The following is a 17,671-nucleotide window of genomic DNA, read 5'->3' as shown; positions in this document are numbered from 1 at the left end:
TAACTGAGACTGCCTGTTTTAATCAGCACAGAAATTATTATAACCTGTAAGTACTTATTACTGTTTTAAAAATTTCCTGAAAAGCTTTCGGATGATCCAAAACGTGACAGGAAGAACACTGAAAACTGCCACCTTGTTAAATCCAGAACTGAAATGAAAAATCGTATTCCTCACATTCAATGTCCTGCATGATCAGGCCCCATCGCAACTTCAACATGTCACATAACCCCAACAGAACACTCAGCCTTGTGTGTTCTGTTGGGGTTTGCTTGAGTTTCTAAAAGCTGGATGGGAGGCAAAGCCTTCAGCTTTCAGGCCCCTCTACTGTTGAATCAGCTCCCAGTCTGGATTTGTGAGACAGACCTGTCTTTTAAGATTAGGTTTAAACTTTTGTTAAAGCTTATAATTCAGGCTTTAGTTATGCTGCTATAATCTCAGGATGCTGAGAGCTTCCCATGATTAACTGAGCATTTTGTTCTCACTTCTTTTCTCTCGCCATGGATTTATAAGTTTCAAGTTTATTCATTTATATAGCACTTTTAAAAACAACAGTTGTTGACCAAAGTACTGTACAATAACACAGTCAAAGCAGAAGACATACCAAATAAAATGGAATATAGATTAAGAAAAAATAGAATCATGGAAAGAACAATAGAAACAGACTCATCTTGATTTAAAAGCCAGAAAGTAAAAGTGGGTCTTTAGACGGGTTTTGAAAGTCTCCAGTGTTGGCAAATGCCCGGTCTCCTCTGTGTTTTAACCTCGACCTTGGGACAACCAAAAGCATTTGATATGTAGGGGCGAGACGAGATGAGATGAAGGCATGGATCTCTGAAGCCACTACTGTATGACTTGATGCGTCAAGCTAAAGCAGAGATGAGTCACCTCAGTTCTTCAGACTGAAGAATTCGCTTGGATAAGTGACGAAACATTTCTACCACTAAAACATTACATCCAGATTAACAGCATCAACTTTTTGGGACTGCTGTATGGCATTCGATTTTATCCTTACTGTCCCAGCTTGTGTTTCACCCTTAGTCTCTGTAGTGGAATTACGTTGTTGCCCCTCCCTGAGCCTTCCTATCAATAAAAGGGAGTTCTTCCTTCCCACCATTGCCAAGTGTGACTCATAGGAAACTGATTGTTGATTGTTGTGGTTCAATGTGTCGTGATCTGCAGGGAATGCAGATCATGTGTTGTAAACTGGAGCCAAAAGCAAAAGGTTGATGATAAAGTACAAAATAAAGACAAGGAAAGAATACAAGAGGAAACGGAAAAGCCAGTTGCAAAACTGAAACCGAAACTGGAAAAAAAATTGGGGAAAATGAACACCTGAGAACATGAGGGAAAGGTGACTGAGACACAAGTGGAGACGCAGCAGAACTGCATTAAACCAAAGAAGCAAAACAAACTACAATGCACACGAGATGAGAGATCACCAAAATAAAACAGGAAGCATGACCGCTGAGATTGAGCTAAACAAACACGAATGCACGATGGACCACATACAGGGGACGCTAGGAAGAACATACAGACCAAGACTAAGATGAACACGGGAGGGGACTAACTAAGAGCTAGAAACATGAATAACTAAACAATTAAACACTGAAAATACTAAACTACAAGAGATGTAACAGGAGTTCTCGAATAATACATGAAAAGGAAACTTAACAACCTAAAGATATTTAAACAGAACCTGAAAAATCAAACACCAAAAAACTTTATTTGAAGTTGTAGAGTCTGATGGTGTGTCCTGACACTGCACAAATAAAAGTGAATGAACAGTTAAAGAATTGCTTTTGCACGAGTGTCCCAGGACAACAGGAAGCAGCACTCATCTGCCATGTTGTTTTTAGAACCAGAGGAAACCTGTGAATGGGTCCACAGCTTTCCACAGGTGGTTCTGTGAATGCAGACTCTACACAGGGATTTACTGAAGCTTGAACCCAGGAACATCTTGCTTTAAACGGTACTAATCACTGAGCCACCGTGTGTGAAATTACAGTGCAAACAACTATGCCTTAGTTGCTACTGAGAAAACCTCCCAATGCTTTAGCACAGTTGAGCTTCATCTGGCAGACGTTACTGTTCTTAGAGTGGATCATAAACCATCACAGTTTGGGACCTGCACAACATTAGATCAGATTCTGTGGTTTTTAATGGCTTTTTGTATTTTGCCTACATTCCTGCTCAAAACAAATTGCCGTTCCGCCTTCATTAAACATTTTATGTGCACTTCAAGTGCAGACGTTTTTTTTTTTGCTTCCCGGAACGAGCATGACTGTGTGTTAGGTCACTCTTGTGCTGTAGGAACACATCTTCTTCATCCACAAATTTAAAGTCAGATCAACAAAACTGGGAGAGTTTTCGCCACAAAAGCACAGAAGCGCTGCATCGCAACTACGACTTTAAAGCGGGTTTATTGAGAAATATTGAGCAGTCTGAGCTGTGCAGGTGGAGGTGTGTGTGGTTTTTCAGTGTGGTAAGGGTACAGAGGAAGAAAAATAAGAAAGAAATGAAGCTGCAGAAACAATGGGGAGAAAAGAGAGAATGTAAAGACAGAGAGCAAGAGCAGCATCGGTAAATCCGGTCACTTACTTCTACCTCACCTCCCAATCGATGTGCTTGACCTTTTCTGTTCTCTCGGTTATCAGCAGTGGCGAGTCTCTCCGTCGTCGCCTCTCTCTTTGGCTCTCCCTCCTGCTGTACCAAAACCTCTGTCATCTGTCACTCCACACCTCCGGAGCGAGGGATCAGCAGCATCATCCATCTGCCTGCAGTGAAAGAGGGAGGAAAAGGGCAAAAAAAAGGAAGAGAAAAACGAGATATTGACTTTTTGATGCTCATTTGTAAAACATTTCAGTTCAAAACAGAGGTAAAAGTGAGTGAAAACACAAAACCACACTAACTCCCACACACACCCACACTCCAGCAGCAACACCACAACTGAATGTACCATTAATCTTCGGTTCTTTCATCCAGCACAAGCACAGTGGCACTGAATAAAGACTTCTATTATTTTTAGGAGCTAGAAACATTAGAAAAGCAGGAAAAGGCACTTAGCTAAATATGTTTTGTTTAGTATTTTATGTGGAATAAATTGCAAACATGGTACAGAGCATCAATTTTAACTGTGTGAAATAAGATAAATCCTATTTAGGGCTCTCTGTTTGCCTGTGTTACTAATGTTGCTGTTCAGTACGTGAGGATATTAAACAAACTCATCTTATGTCGTTAGCCTCATACGACTCACATTGATCTATGACTGGTGGGCCGGACCAGGGGAACTCCCCTTTCTGTCAGTAAAAGAAGTTTGTCTACACATTTAATCCCTGAGATATCTTAGTATAAGAAAAATAAGCGCAGGTTCAACAGTACATTTTAGTTTTTCTACATATTAAAGAAATACTGCTGTAGTAAATGAAGAAACTGCTGATTGCTCATTGGCCAAATGGTCCTAGAATTATAAAACTGAAAATCTCTGTTCTGTTATTTGTTTTTTGTTGACCCACTGTAAAAAAAAAAATAATAGAAATTTTGATAATCAGAGGTAAAACTAAACCTTTTGCTATCTGAAAATCTTCTTAAAATATATTTAAAAGTTTGGAGTCTTTGCCAGGACAGTTATGGCCCTCAGGCCTTATGTTTGACACCAAAAATGCAATCAATACAATTCAGTTTTATTTACATGGTGCCAACGCAAAACAGTGTTTATAGGACATTATATTCCTTATACATGTTCAGTGGTATTTTCTGATTCATGTCACTCGTCACGTATCTTTAAAAAATATGTTTGTTGTTATGAATATTTTCAGGAAAAAATTGTTTAATGTGAAACACACGGGGCCCACAAGTTGAAGTTGAAAAAGTATGTGTTCAAGAACTTTTTATCATAGATTTCTTTTCTTTATTGATTTATTTTCTTACTACCTTTTCTAGACGGCAAAAAAAAAAAAAAATATTTATGAGTTTTTAGAGTTGGAACAAGTTTTCTTCTTAGGGTTTCTGAGGTCAGCCTTAGAGATAAGTCGAGGCTCTCAGTCAGTCAGAAGGGGTCCTCTGCACAATCAGGCATGACTGGGACACCAAGTGGGTGCCTCCTAGGTTAGGTGTTTCCAGCATTTTGTACTGGGAGGAGGCCCCAAGGTAGACCCAGGGCGCACTGGAGAGGTTAGATGTCTCGACAGGCTCGGGAATGCCCTGGTTCTCCCCCCGGAAGAGATGGACGAGGTGGGTGGTAGGTCCGGGTGTCTCTGCTTAAACTGCTGCCCCCATGATCCGAACCCAGATAAGTAACGCAAATTAAATGGATGGATAAAGCTGCAATTTTTAACCAACCACCCACAGTATAAAGCACATTGAGGAGACTGTGGTTGTGATTCAGCGCCATATAGATAAACTGAATTAAACTGAACACGTTAAGAAGACAATAACTCACACTTAGTAGAGTTTTTCAAAGCTGGATGGGAAAAAGTGACAAAAATCCAACAATTTCTCAAACTAAGTTAGGAGAAATTCAGATATGGTACTTTGTTATTTCTTGATGAAATTTTGGTTGATCATTTGGTTAAAACTGCCACCTAAGCCTCACTGAAACACAGTGAAATAAGTGATGACTTCAAGGTGTTCAAATCACATTACTACCAATCAGCACCCAGGCCTGTGTACAAGCAGGTCCCACATGTGTAACAGTGACGCTATTTGATGCAGCTCTGACATAAAAATCAAATGTCGTGCTCCATGTGGCATGCGTTGGATGGATATGGATTGTGTTTAAATGTCACACGGGTCATTTCCATCAGCGTGGTCACTAAGCCATGAGGCCACATAATGGACTGGACAGATGGAGCAACGTTACAACAATAAGACAGACTGGCTGGAGTCAGTCTGCCAGGTGGGTTAAATAACAGAAAGAGACGCCGAAAGAGTTAGAAGACATTGCATTGAAAAGCTACCCTGAAAGAAGATGACTGTGCGTGGTGTTGCAGTTTAAGGAATATAAAGCCAATACATTATCTTGAAACGGGAGGTTCTGCATTGCTCGATTTCTCTTGACGAAGCACCTGGATTAGTGTGTTTTCTGTCAGTAAAGAAGAGCGGAGAGGATAAGCTAAATATCGTACTTGGCAGACAAATTAATGGCACACTCAACACTCCAAACAGAAATCCTGACACTCTGCAATAATTAAACATTTAAAGAGGATCCAAAAGGCAGTTATCTCACAGCAAGCCAAGCTTATATAAAAGCCTATCCTTCACAGCTCAAAGTGTTACAGAAGGGAGGGACAAGAATGGGGGAAAAAAGTCATAATTAAGTCTGTAATATAATCCTGAAACACCAAAATCCCACAGAAATTTTTTTTTCTTACAGGTCTATTTCCTTTGACTCCATTATACCATATGTACATGTGCTTATAGCCTTGGGAGTCTTTTTTTAAAGCAAATACATTCAAATATATGCGGGAAGAGGAAACCAACACGCTCGAGGCATGAGAACCGAAGTGGCACGAGTGACATTTGGGATGAATTCACAGAGAGCGCCTACTAACCACAGCAACAGCTGGTAAAAGTGACACACAGACATCAACAGATGCCATTTTGGCAGAGCTGAACAAAACAGACTGGAAACGTGAAGGATCCAAAGCCAGCTTCATGATGGAGCTCCTCTGATGTTTGGGAAAAGGGAAGCATAGCGACCTCTAAGAAAAGTACTGACAAAACTGCTCATCCTCTCTATAATGCCTGATTTATGCTTCTATGCCGTAACCTTCAACGCCTTTCAGTCGTTGACGTGAAACATAGCTCTGCTTCTCGGGAGGTGCACCTCAGGTTACTTGGAAGGTTATGGCATAGAGTTAAAAGGGGTTTCCAGTTACATCGTAGGTCATGACGTAGATTTCCTGCTGAAGCGTAATTCACCCATAAGGCTGCTTCACCACAGCAGACCAATACAGCTTGCATGGAGAAGCTAATTTTCCACTCTGAGAAAAACTTGTTGGTTCAGTTCACGTCTCATAGAGAGAATGCACAAGTGAGTGGAAGGACGGCGCACTTAGGAGACTCTCCTATAGACGTCTATTTGACTTTAATGCCTTGCTTTCATTCAGTAATTACTATGTACAACATAGTAAAAGTGCAGGATTGTATCTTCACCACTAGTCTTGAGCTGCTTGTAGATTTACCTTCATTCAATTCAAAGAAGCTTGTGTAACAGTGTTAGGGTAATACAGAGGGTAGTTTGAGAGATAGATCGATAAAACTCAGAAACGACATGAAATTCTCAGGTGGAGGTAGCAACGAAGTGCAATGATGTTGTGAAACCTGGCATGCCCTGATGAATGTATTCACATTATGGTGGTGAAAGTGCAATGATTCATATTTCACGTAGCTGTAATTTCAGATGTTCCCACAGTAAGTTGTGCAGCAGCTGAGTTTAATGAAAAAATCTGGAGAGAGGTCAGAAGAGCGCAACAGAAGGGAACGAGCAGTAAAGGGAAAGTGCTGAACCCTCTTCAAATCAGATCCTCTCATTGATGGGACTTTGTAGGTGGTAATCACTCCCATTGAGATCACCAGCGGGAGACCTGCTGTACCTACTAGCAGGCGATTAATTACCCAATTCTAATCAGTGATAAACAGACTATAACCCAGATTACATGGAAGGCCTCCAACATTTGTGTGCATGCAAAAGCTCTGAATGACTTTTGGCATAGTTAGGTGCAGTTCAGACAGTTTAACGGTGTTTACAGTGCATACCTTCTTAGAAGATAATGGTCGAGTTGCTATGTTCTTTGTGCAGATTTTTGCTGCTTTTTCAACATGAAGCAACAGGCAATGTTTTTTATATAGTGCTAAATCCCAACAGGAAATGCCTCAAGGTGTTTTATATTATAAGGTAAAGACCCTACAATAACAATCATAATATAATCTGCTCTGGAGTAACCAATCTCTTACTTTTAGCTTTTCAGAAATTATTTTTTGAGCTAACCTTCATCCCCTCTTACTGGTGTTCTCTTGGCAGCATTCCTTTTCTTGTGCAGTTGTATAAGTAATATACTACTATTATTAGCTCAAAGCTAAGCACGCTGGAAAACATTTGGTTGGTTTACATGCAGAGCCGATGATGACTCCTTCTGATTCTTGAATGAAGCTGGATGCAACCACTATTCTGCGTTCTCCAGCATACTTTGCTGTTCTAACATGCTTCCATGGCTGCAGCTCCCTAGCTGCCAGCCACACATACCCACAACTACAACATGACAGTCTTAACCCGGCGAGGCATGATCGCGGATGCCCTGCAGGTGCGTTCACCTACCCTGCAGTGGCACCATGCCTTGCCACAATCTCCAGTGATACATAATACTGGAAGAGTAATTCCGTTTTTTCCTCCTAAAATGAGGTGTACAAAACAAGTAACGATTAGTGCTGTTAGCGTTAATCTCATTAAAATGACGTTAACACCATAACCGCATTAATACGGCAAATCTCCGTTAGCGAATTAACGTGGCTCGACCCGTGCGAGGGGCTGCAACGCTTTAACGAGCTAACCGTGCAGCCCTCACAGGGGTCAAGCCGCGTTAACTTGCTAACGGAGGTTTGCCGCGTTAATGTGGTTATGGCGTTAACGTCATTTTAATGAGATTAACGCTGACAGCACTAGTAACAATGTCTTTATATTTGCAGGTATGGAAATACAAAATAGTAAATAGATTGACCTTGATCCACAGGGTTGAAGAGAAAGTAGGAAAGTTGGCCAATAGTCTCCATTATGTGTGTGTTTAGCCTGTAGCAGTGAAGCTAACTATTAGCAGCTAAAGCTAATTCACTAGTCCATTTGGAGACCTTGTGGCACTGTGGTGATTTTATACACAAACCTATCTGTAATCACAGTGAATTGAGATTTGGACTCACAGTATCTTTGGTTGATGTTGATTTCATTTATGCTACTGTAAGAAGTATGTGTTGTTTAGCATTAGACATCTAACCTCTCTAGCATTTGAAACCTCGCATGCCGAGCTAGTCTCAAGACAAAAGTATACCAAATGATGTCCTATGTCTTTATACTTACAGATCATATTGTAAAGGCAGACTCATAAAGCCACACTGGTTAGAAATCCATTGATCCATTGACCACCCGGTGTGTCAATGGATCAACATCTTGCGCATAATGGTGAGAAGGTGAAGACAGCATCTTGTATAATGGTGATCCCAGGGGTCACCATTATACATAAGATGTCGATCTCTTTGGAGTTTTGACCTACGCAGGATGCATTCAGATTGTGAAGGGGTGGGAGTCGCATAACTGAAAGCTGTCAGTTATGTGACAGAACAGTTCACATCCCATCGGGATCTTCGTTTAACCCCTGGGGATTATAATCTTTGGGTATTCCCATTGCTGAACTATCAGCTCCAAAATAAAGTGTAATATTATGCATTGCTGCATAAGCCTGTTAGTTGGCACAGGATTACTACTGACGACAACAGCTGTTCAATGAGTTAATAACAGAGGCCGAAGGCTGAAAGAGTCAAAAACAGAAAAATGTATTCTCTGCTGCTAATGACTGAAAGGCCATTAACAAAGAGTTGCGCTGCTAATGTAAAACCACATAATCCTTCCATCTGTGTGTCTGTGTGTCAGAGAGAGAGAAGGGATAGGGGGAGAGGGGATTTCTGAATGGGTGTGGGCAGATGCGTCAAAAGCATTGCTTTGCAGTGTGTAAAACCAGGCAGACAGATAACACACTGCAGCTCACTCCGACAAACAACATAGAGCAGAACAAAGCGCTCCTTAAATCGGTCGAGACTTTACGATTATACGCGGCAAACATACTCAGCTGTGTGAAAAAAGCCAGAGAAGAAAAGAAAGCCCAGCATTTGGACACTACAGAGAAAAGAGAAAGCTGCAGAGTGCAAAAATCCAGATTCAAAGCATAGGGAAGACAGATAATAGAAAGAAAAAACCAACGGGACGGTACCAGCGGCTCACTATGACAAAGTGTTAATGCCAACTTATTTTAAAAGAGAAGGAGATGAAGGAGAGGAAGGAGGAAATAAGTGAGGAATGAAACAGAGAGGAAAGAGGAGCTTCCTCACACTTTGGTTCTTTTAATAAACTCATGAAATGCACCTGAAACAGTTTCATGGCATAATCTTTATTAGCAAATGGAGTTTTCATTATACTTGCCATAAAACTCGTAAATTCCTCTGCCCTGCACGCTTCTTTTTCTCTTTTTTCGGTCCAACCTTTCGACCCGGCAACTAAGTTGAGTCCAGAGTGTTTTCCCTTGCAGTGTTTCCAAGCTTGAGACCGACCTTCGACCCTTTTAGTTTTTAGATGAAGACTCCTCGAGGTGCTCGGTAAAAATGGATGTCTGAACAGCAGCACTCGCCTGCTGAAGAACAGCCTGTAATATGATCAAACTCTTGAGGACAGCTAGCACAGTTATACCTTACTTCTTTGCTTGCAGGGCAGCTGATGTGTTCATAACAAACTGAAAATGTCCATATTACCAAATGAGCCATCTTTTACCCTACACTGTGGGCGGATTTCCATCTGCCGTCCCCGTTCAGTTATGAGAACAGCAAGTTGAAGCCTTCGTGTTATTTTTTATTACATTTAAAACACAAATCATAGAGGAGATCAATGAAGAGAAGAAGTTAACCTACACGTGGATTTGACTGTTAAAATACAACCAATGCACACAGTCAATACCCCGTACAGCATCAACAAGCTCTTCCAAGTTTGTGTGCTTTATCCTTCTGACCAGATGGAGCTGTCTGCACCATCTCGTCAACGTCCTTCTGCTTATCACCACACCACACACTCTATCTACTAAACTTAAACCGATTCTGAAGTATGACTTCACTAACTTACCTACACAAGGCATTTTATAGAGGGCCTTAATTTAAGTGCTTAATAAATAACATATTTATTTTCTTAATGTGCCCCTAATACAAATAAAAGTGCAACTTGAGGCTCAATATCTGGTCCCAGAACACTTTGGTATCCAGACTGGAGGAGCCGGGATCCAAAACCACTGATTAATGGACATCCCACAAAAGCTCCCAGGCCTCAGCTGCCCCCTGAAAAAGCTCTAAAAGTTATACGCTCATTGTAGAATTTATTTTGTGCTTTGAGGGGGAACAGAAAGACAAATGTGGCACAGATGAAAGAAAATGAAGATGTGAATGAAGAAAAGGTAGGTTCAAATGGAAAAAGGAATCCGGGGTGGGGAAAATGAGCTGATAAGCAGGTTAAAGAACATATCACTATAGTATTTACTTCCCCATATTGGGCAGTGTCAGCACGAACTTGTGCACTGCATTTTATGAGGGCATACTTCAACTGAAGGAGGAGAGAGTGGGGGAAAGAACAGAATACAGAGCGAACAAATCAACGCCCCACTGAAAGAGATGAATTCAGATCAAAACAGAAGGAGGCAGAAGACTGATTACAACTGAACTTTAGAAATGTCAAGAAAGAAAATGCCATATTCATATCCACAAAAAGGTCAATAAATCAATGAAAAGACTTTCTAAATACTAGACACTTTCAATAATCTCTCTTATAAGGACTTAAGATCATGTGATGCATTACCTGCGGTAATCTAGGTGGTGACTGCAACAACATGTAAGAAATCAGGACAGAAAATACTGTAGCAGAACCTTTAGGCATCCACTTGCTTTGATCCATAGTTTAGTTGGACTTTAATTTTGATTGAATGTGTGATTTACGCATATATGTCTTCTTAATGGCAAAAAAAGCTCTGCCTGAAGTGAATATAAATGCTGTTTTTACCATTTGGAGGAAATTGGACCTCATGTTGCCTCACTGCTTTTCTAAAGTGAGACGTTATGACTAATAATGGGAATCCAGGTTAAAGCCCAGAGTCAGTTTCAAGCCTGCGTTGGTGGCAGATTTATATTCCCAAAGCATCTGATTAATAATAGAAATATTATATGTCATGTGAACACGAGCCAAATGCTTTATGATAGTAAAAAAACTTCTTGCAGTTGTGTGACAGATAATTTGCTTCCCCAGGAAAACCTGCTAACGCGGGTTAATGGTCAAAATGATGGGAGTGTCCTCCTGTAAAAAAGGAGGCGGTGAACGATGCTGGCAGCAAAGTATCTAACTGTTTCTTTAAAAATACTTTTTTAGTGTCTGTCTTCATCTCTCTCATCATGAGGAACTGCGTTCCGAAGACAGTCACCCACCACTCTGTTAGGTACACATTCAACTGCTCATTAATACAAACATCACGTGACAGCATTTAGGTGTGTAGTCGTGTTCAAGAAGACCTGCTGAAGTTCAAACTGAGCATCAGAATGAGGAAGAAAGGTGATTTAAGTGACACTGAATGTGGCATGGTTGTTGGTACCAATGGACTGGTTTGAATATTTTGCAAACTGCTGATGATCTGCTGGGATTTTCCCACACAACCAACCTTGAAACCTTGAAGCAGATCGGCCACAGCAGCAGAAGACCACACCAGAGTGGAGCATTGTTGTTGACCATCTCCATCCCTTTATGACCACAGTGTGACATCTTCTGATGACTACTTTCATAAGGATAACACACCATGTCTCAAAGCTCAAATAATCTCAAACTGGTTTTCTGAACATTACAGTAGGTTCACTGTACTCAAACGGCCTCTGCTTAGCATCACTTCTGCTATAAATGGAGCGAACTCAACCTCAGCACCCAGTGAACCGCTGGAGCGCCAAGACCAAAATCATAACTGACATATATCTGACAAAAAATAGGGGCTACAGATTTGGTAAAGATGAATTCTAGTATTTCTTTATTCTGTTGCTTAATAATAATTAGCAGATACTGTACTTGTATCTGTGTGTTTCATACATAAATTCTATAAATGGAGATTTGCCAGTTTAGCTTGTTAGCGTTAGCTGATAATTTTGCACCTAAAGCTATTATTGAAATACAAGGACTGAAGGATCCCAAAAACAAAAAAGGTACTTTAAAACCAGCCACGGATGCCACAGAGCCTGTACTGTGCGCACTCTCACCTTCACAGTTGCTGCCTGTGACTTTCTCTTTTCTTTGAGAATAAAGTTTCTTTTCATAATAAAACAGCTGATCTAGCCCTTCAGTATAACTCTGATTAAAAGTTATGACATTCCAGCAAAACAAAAGCCGTGTGGTTGTTTGAGCGCGTGCACGAAACTGCTTCAGCTCTAAGTCGACTCTTTAGTAAGTTTTTTGTTTGTCTTAGACTGTGTTTGTGTGTGATGCTGTCAAAAATTCCATTAAAGCGCAGTTGATGTGTCAACAGCAACGCCATAAAGCACAACAATTGGTGCTCTGGGTGAGCCTTGAAATAGAGGCAATCAAAAAAGAAATTTTACCCACTCAAATAGGTTTTAGAAATGGGCTTCCTCCTTGATTTATGTCCTGCTCAGCCAATGTTCCTCTTAACTACAGAGTCTTCAAGTAAAAAGAGACCTAGAGGTTGTCCTTAAGAGCATATTGGTCTTTCTGCTGACCCAAACGTTGGCTGGCTTGCTATATTTTTCTGGTAACTGGCTGCTTGAGGCATCAGATCTTCTCTAAGTTAAAATCTGTGGCTGGCTTTTTCTGGCTTATTCATATTACAAGCAGAAATTTTTGTCAAACTTATTGGATTTGTGTAATTGAAGTCTAGAATCGGTCAAAAGATTATAGAACTAAACATTACTAAATACTGGTAAAGTCTCAACTAACATGCATTCCTGCCTGTTGGTGCATCATTTGATAACTTAAATGATTAGTTTTACATTTTTTGTGCGATGTGAAAAGCTGGCAAAGAATTAAACAACTCCGCAGTAACATTCAGTGTTACAGCATTTTTTATTTTATGGCCAAAACTTAAATATTTTGATTCAACCTTACTACCTCAATCATCCACCTGTATGCCCACAATCTGCAGCCAGTGGGCATAATGCACCTAACCACTTCTTTCAGTGTCAAAAAAAATGAGCTGCATAAGGTTAAAATGGTCAATACTGTTTCTGCCGCCTGTTACAATACAGCTCATCTTTTCTGCAACGATATATATCATCAGTGAGTAACATATTTACAAAACTTGCATGAGTGGCTCCAGTGTTGCATACAAGTGACAAACTATGTAGACAGCGACTGCTTCTCTAGAAATAAAGGGGGTAAGTATGGTTGTGGCAAATGGCTATCCCTCCCCTTCCGCCTAAGCCTAATTCTGCTGGAGGTTTCTTCCTGTTAAATGGGAGTTTTTCCTTCCCCCTTTTGCCAAATCCTTACTCAGTGGGGGTTCATCTGATTTTTGGAGTTTTCCCTGTAATATTGTAGGCTCTTTATCTTACAATATAAAGCACCTTGAGGCGACTGCTGTTGTCATTTGGCTCTATATAAATCAAATTTAATTCAGTTGAATGGTGCTGATAATCAAATGCACTTGATTAACTGATCATCAGCTAGCGTGACCACATCTATAAAAGAAGAAGTTCTCACAATGTGTTTGGTTGAAGCATTCAGATGTGTTCATAAAATGTCAAATTCAACCCGAGGTCAGCCTGTGCAATGTTCAGACAAACTGCAACTGGGTCATTCAACAGGACAATGATTCCAAGCACAGCAGCAGATCAAAAACAGAATGGTTGAAAAAGAAAAGAATCAAAGTGCTGCACTGGTCCAGTCAAAGTCCAGACCTCAACCTGACTTAAATGCTGTGGTGGGACCTTAAGAGAGTTGTGTATAAACGAATCCCTGCACATATCAATGAACTGAAGCAACATTGTAAAGAAAAGTCGGCCAAAATTCCTCCACAACGATGTGACAGACTCATCGGGTCATACAGAAAACGACTACTTCAAGCAATTGCTGCTAAAGGTGGTTCTACTCACTCACAGGGTGTACCTGCTTTTAACAGGAGTGTATAAAGTCTTATATACACTTTCTTTTTCACATGGCTGCATTGTAAATTAATTCTTATTTTTGAGTGGCATTCGAAGACATCAAATAATTTCTATTAGGGCTTTGCACAACTGCAATTTGAACACGTTTTAAGTGGGAATGAAGACATAGTGTCTTTAAAAAACCTGTGTGGCATCTTCAAGCTTCCTACTTACATTAGTTTCAAACAAAGGTTTAATATTTTATTCATTCATTATTCACGCATTCATTTTTTGTAGTCATTTGTTTTATTTGCAGCTATTTATCAAACTCTGTGTTCAAAATAAAATACACTGACAGATCTATCAGTACATATCCAGTTCTGGGAAAGTAATAAAGGAAGCGTTCCCTGAGGGAACTATATAGTGAGAAACAGAAAATAAAAGATGCTGTTGGACAAGTTGATTTCACACCAGAAAGATCACGAGAAATGAGAGACTGAAAGAAACAATGAAGGTGTGAGACTGAAGGTAAAATACGATGTGTGTTTTGTGTGTCTGTGTGCTTGATATATCCAGTCAGTAAGTCTGTTATATTTGTACTGGGTGAATTGTGAACACTTTAGGGTATCTGATAGTTGACAAACAGAACCAGTAATGCTGGGGAAAAATACAAAAATCATGTTTTATTTTTCAGACCATAAGGCGCATTAAGGGAAACAAAACAGTCAGATAAGTCAAACTTTACTCAACTCATTCTTCTTGCTTCCTCCACTTCTGTACCATTGATTCACTAGTGTTGAATTCTCTCGCAGCTGCTCTATTCCCATGTTGTTGCAGTATATTAATGACTAACCTCGTATTGTGGATGGATTATCTCAGTTGTTCTCCTGACTGAAGTTTGGTCCATTTAAAGCACTGGGAACCTTCACGTTAACTTTTATCGAGTGGAAAAAACGTTAGCGCTCACCCTCCAGCTTTGCTGTGTTTATGTTATGCTAACATAGCTGTGTCGCTAGCGATCATGTAGCACATTATTATATACCTGCTAGTCCAACTTCATTAACCCTGAAAAAGTCACTGCTGTTTAGTTTTCTGTCTTCATTTATGTTGGAAGTGATAGCAGAGCTGTGCGTTTGAATTTTTTCAGAAACCTCTCTGTGAGAACATGCTATATCATGTTCAGGTGGAAACTAGTGAGCTAACTTCCTGCTAACTTGTAACTCCGTTAAATTTATAAATTTTGTTTTCATGGATGCCTGGATGCTAAACTTAATTGTTACACCTGGTAAAGCAGGAACACTTTTTAACCAACCACAGGTTGTCAGGGAAAAATTAGTATTCTCTGACTGGCTCTGACTGGTTTGCTGTCAGTCAAAATTGATTGTTAAACCGTAATCATACAAACCTACATACGCAGGTAAGTGGCCCTGTGGTCACTTTGAAAAAATGTGTAGTCTCTGACTGGCTGACAAGTAGCTGTTAAAGGCTGCTGGCTGTCGCCGAGCAAAATTGATTGCAAGGAAGGTGCAGTACAGAAAATCTTCTCGTCATGGTGTTGTCACTAGCAGATTGGTACAGTAATTTGTCATTTGCACGAATGATGCTAACCTGTCTGCTAACACTTGCCAGTGAAATGGGAGTGAAACTGAAGAGTGCGATGCGCACAGGACATGGAGACCATTCACCTTCAAAATAAAGGTTTCATCTCAGCTTTTAACATCTGCAAGGCACGTTGCAACCCAGCTCTACTCCAGTTTCTACCTTTTATGCTGCTTTTGACTCATTTGTCATATTTCTTATGCTTAATGTTTGTTCTGTTCTCTACTAACTTTCCATACATGCATGGAAAGGAAAGTCCTGATGTAGTACTTTCTACAAATTGCTGTGCAAAATCAAACAAACATAATGTGTGTGAGCAATGTAATAGTCAAACATTTGTTCCAGTGGTGCTCGTAAGTCTTATGGAGCATAGCTTTCCATCCTGGAATGTACTGAAAGTGCATCACTTTCCCGACAGGACTATGTATAGCACACCAGATGGTGACCACTTGCGTGAACACAGTGTAAACTGTATGAGTGTATTTTCATCAGGGCAACTGGACCGCTCAAACAGATGTCCCAGATGGGCTTCTAATGCCCGCACTGCACAGCTAGTTGCTTCTTAATGGCTCCTCTGTCAGCTCTTCTAACAATGGAGCTAGTTACCGACCTTTATAGTGTTTCTATTTTAAAACCATCTTTGAAGCTTGTGTTTTCTTTGTCCTCTGTATGCAATGTCATCCAGTTTGTTAAAATACGCTTTTGTAATTTTCCTGTTTCCTTCTTCCTTTGACTGTAGTTGTTATTGTTGATCAAAATGTGTTTGCGTCCCTGTGTGTGTGCGACCCTCTCCAACCTCTAAATCATCCGCTTACACTTTCAGTGTCAGAGGTGGTTTTGTCACAATAAGCCTTCCATTTACTGCAGAAATCCTCTTGGCCTTTACCTCCCTTCCCTCTTTTTCTTTTCAAACAACAGCAAGTGATGTTTTTTAATTATTTTCATGAAATCGCTGAGCTTTACTGTTTTGTACTCTGTAAAATATTGGCTTTTTCAGGAGTATCATTAGTTGAACACAGCCACTGAGTGTAAAAACGGGAGAAAGGGTGCCTTTTTTTCTTCTTTAGTTGTTTCCTGCAGTAGATTATGAGTGTTCTACTTTGTAAATGATGGCTCTGCTGCTTCTAATTTAATATCTATTGAGTGGTAGCTAAGAAAGGGGAATTTTAACGACTCTGAAAATAAAGTTTGGAATTTTTTGTCTGGATCAAATTACTTTTTCATAGCCTTATTGCACAGGGTGGGCCATTTATATGGATACACCGTAATAACATGGGAATGGTTGGTGATATTAAAGTCCTGTTTGTGGCAAATTAGTATATGTGAGGGGGCAAACTCCTCAAGATGGGTGGTGACCATGGTGGCCATTTAGAAGTCGGCCATCTTGGATACAACTTTTGTTTTTTCAATAGGAAGAGGGCCATGTGACACATCAAACTTATGGCTAATGTCACAAGAAAAACAATGGTGTGCTTGGTTTCAACGTAACATTATTCTTTCATGAGTTATTTACAAGTTTCTGACTTATAAAACTTATAAAATGTGTTCAATGTGCTGCCCATTGTGTTGGATTGTCAATGCAACCCTCTTCTCCCACTCTTCACACACTGATAGCAACACCGCAGGAGAAATGCCAGCACAGGCATCCAGTATCCATAGTTTCAGGCGCTGCACATCTCGTATCTTCACACCATAGACAATTGCCTTCAGATGACCCCAAAGATAAAAGTCTAAGGGGGTCAGATCGGGAGACCCTGGGAGCCATTCAACTGGCCCACAACGACCAATCCATTTTCCAGGAAACTGTTCATCTAGGAATGCTCGGACCTGGCACCCATAATGTGGTGGTGCACCATCTTGCTGGAAAAACTCAGGGAACGTGCCAGCTTCAGTGCATAAAGAGGGAAACATATCATCATGTAGCAATTTCAAATATTCAGTGGCCTTGAGGTTTCCATTGATGAAGAATGGACCCACTATCGTTGTACCCCATATACCACACCAAACCATCACTTTTGTTGTTCCAACAGTCTTGGAGGGATCCATCCAATGTGGGTTAGTGTCAGACCAATAGCGGTGGTTTTGTTTGTTAACTTCACCGTTCACATAAAAGTTTGCCTCATCACTGAACAAAATCTTCTGCGTGAACCGAGGGTCCTGTTCCAATTTTTGTTTTGCCCATTCTGCAAATTCTGTGTGCCGA

At 40.4% G+C, this 17,671-nt stretch overlaps 1 protein-coding gene across 4 annotated transcripts in view; it reads right to left on the bottom strand.

The window, feature by feature from the left end:
* htr2cl1 (5-hydroxytryptamine (serotonin) receptor 2C, G protein-coupled-like 1) overlaps positions 1-17,671 on the bottom strand; it is a 206,869-nt gene that overhangs the window by 54,683 nt on the left and 134,515 nt on the right. For 2 of the 4 annotated variants that reach the window (XM_084923672.1, XM_084923675.1), the window contains one exon: positions 2,599-2,774. The gene's annotated coding sequence lies outside the window, so the exon portion shown is untranslated. The remainder of the gene's footprint in view (positions 1-2,598; positions 2,775-17,671) is intronic. The other 2 variants (XM_084923673.1, XM_084923674.1) reach the window with 2 other exon arrangements.

Source organism: Perissodus microlepis, chromosome 3 (genome assembly GCF_051167445.1).
Source record: "Perissodus microlepis isolate ML-2025 ecotype Zambia chromosome 3, ASM5116744v1, whole genome shotgun sequence".
Lineage (NCBI taxonomy): Eukaryota > Metazoa > Chordata > Actinopteri > Cichliformes > Cichlidae > Perissodus > Perissodus microlepis.
Note: the sequence above shows the minus strand (reverse complement) of the source record. Positions and strands in the feature narration are given on the sequence as shown.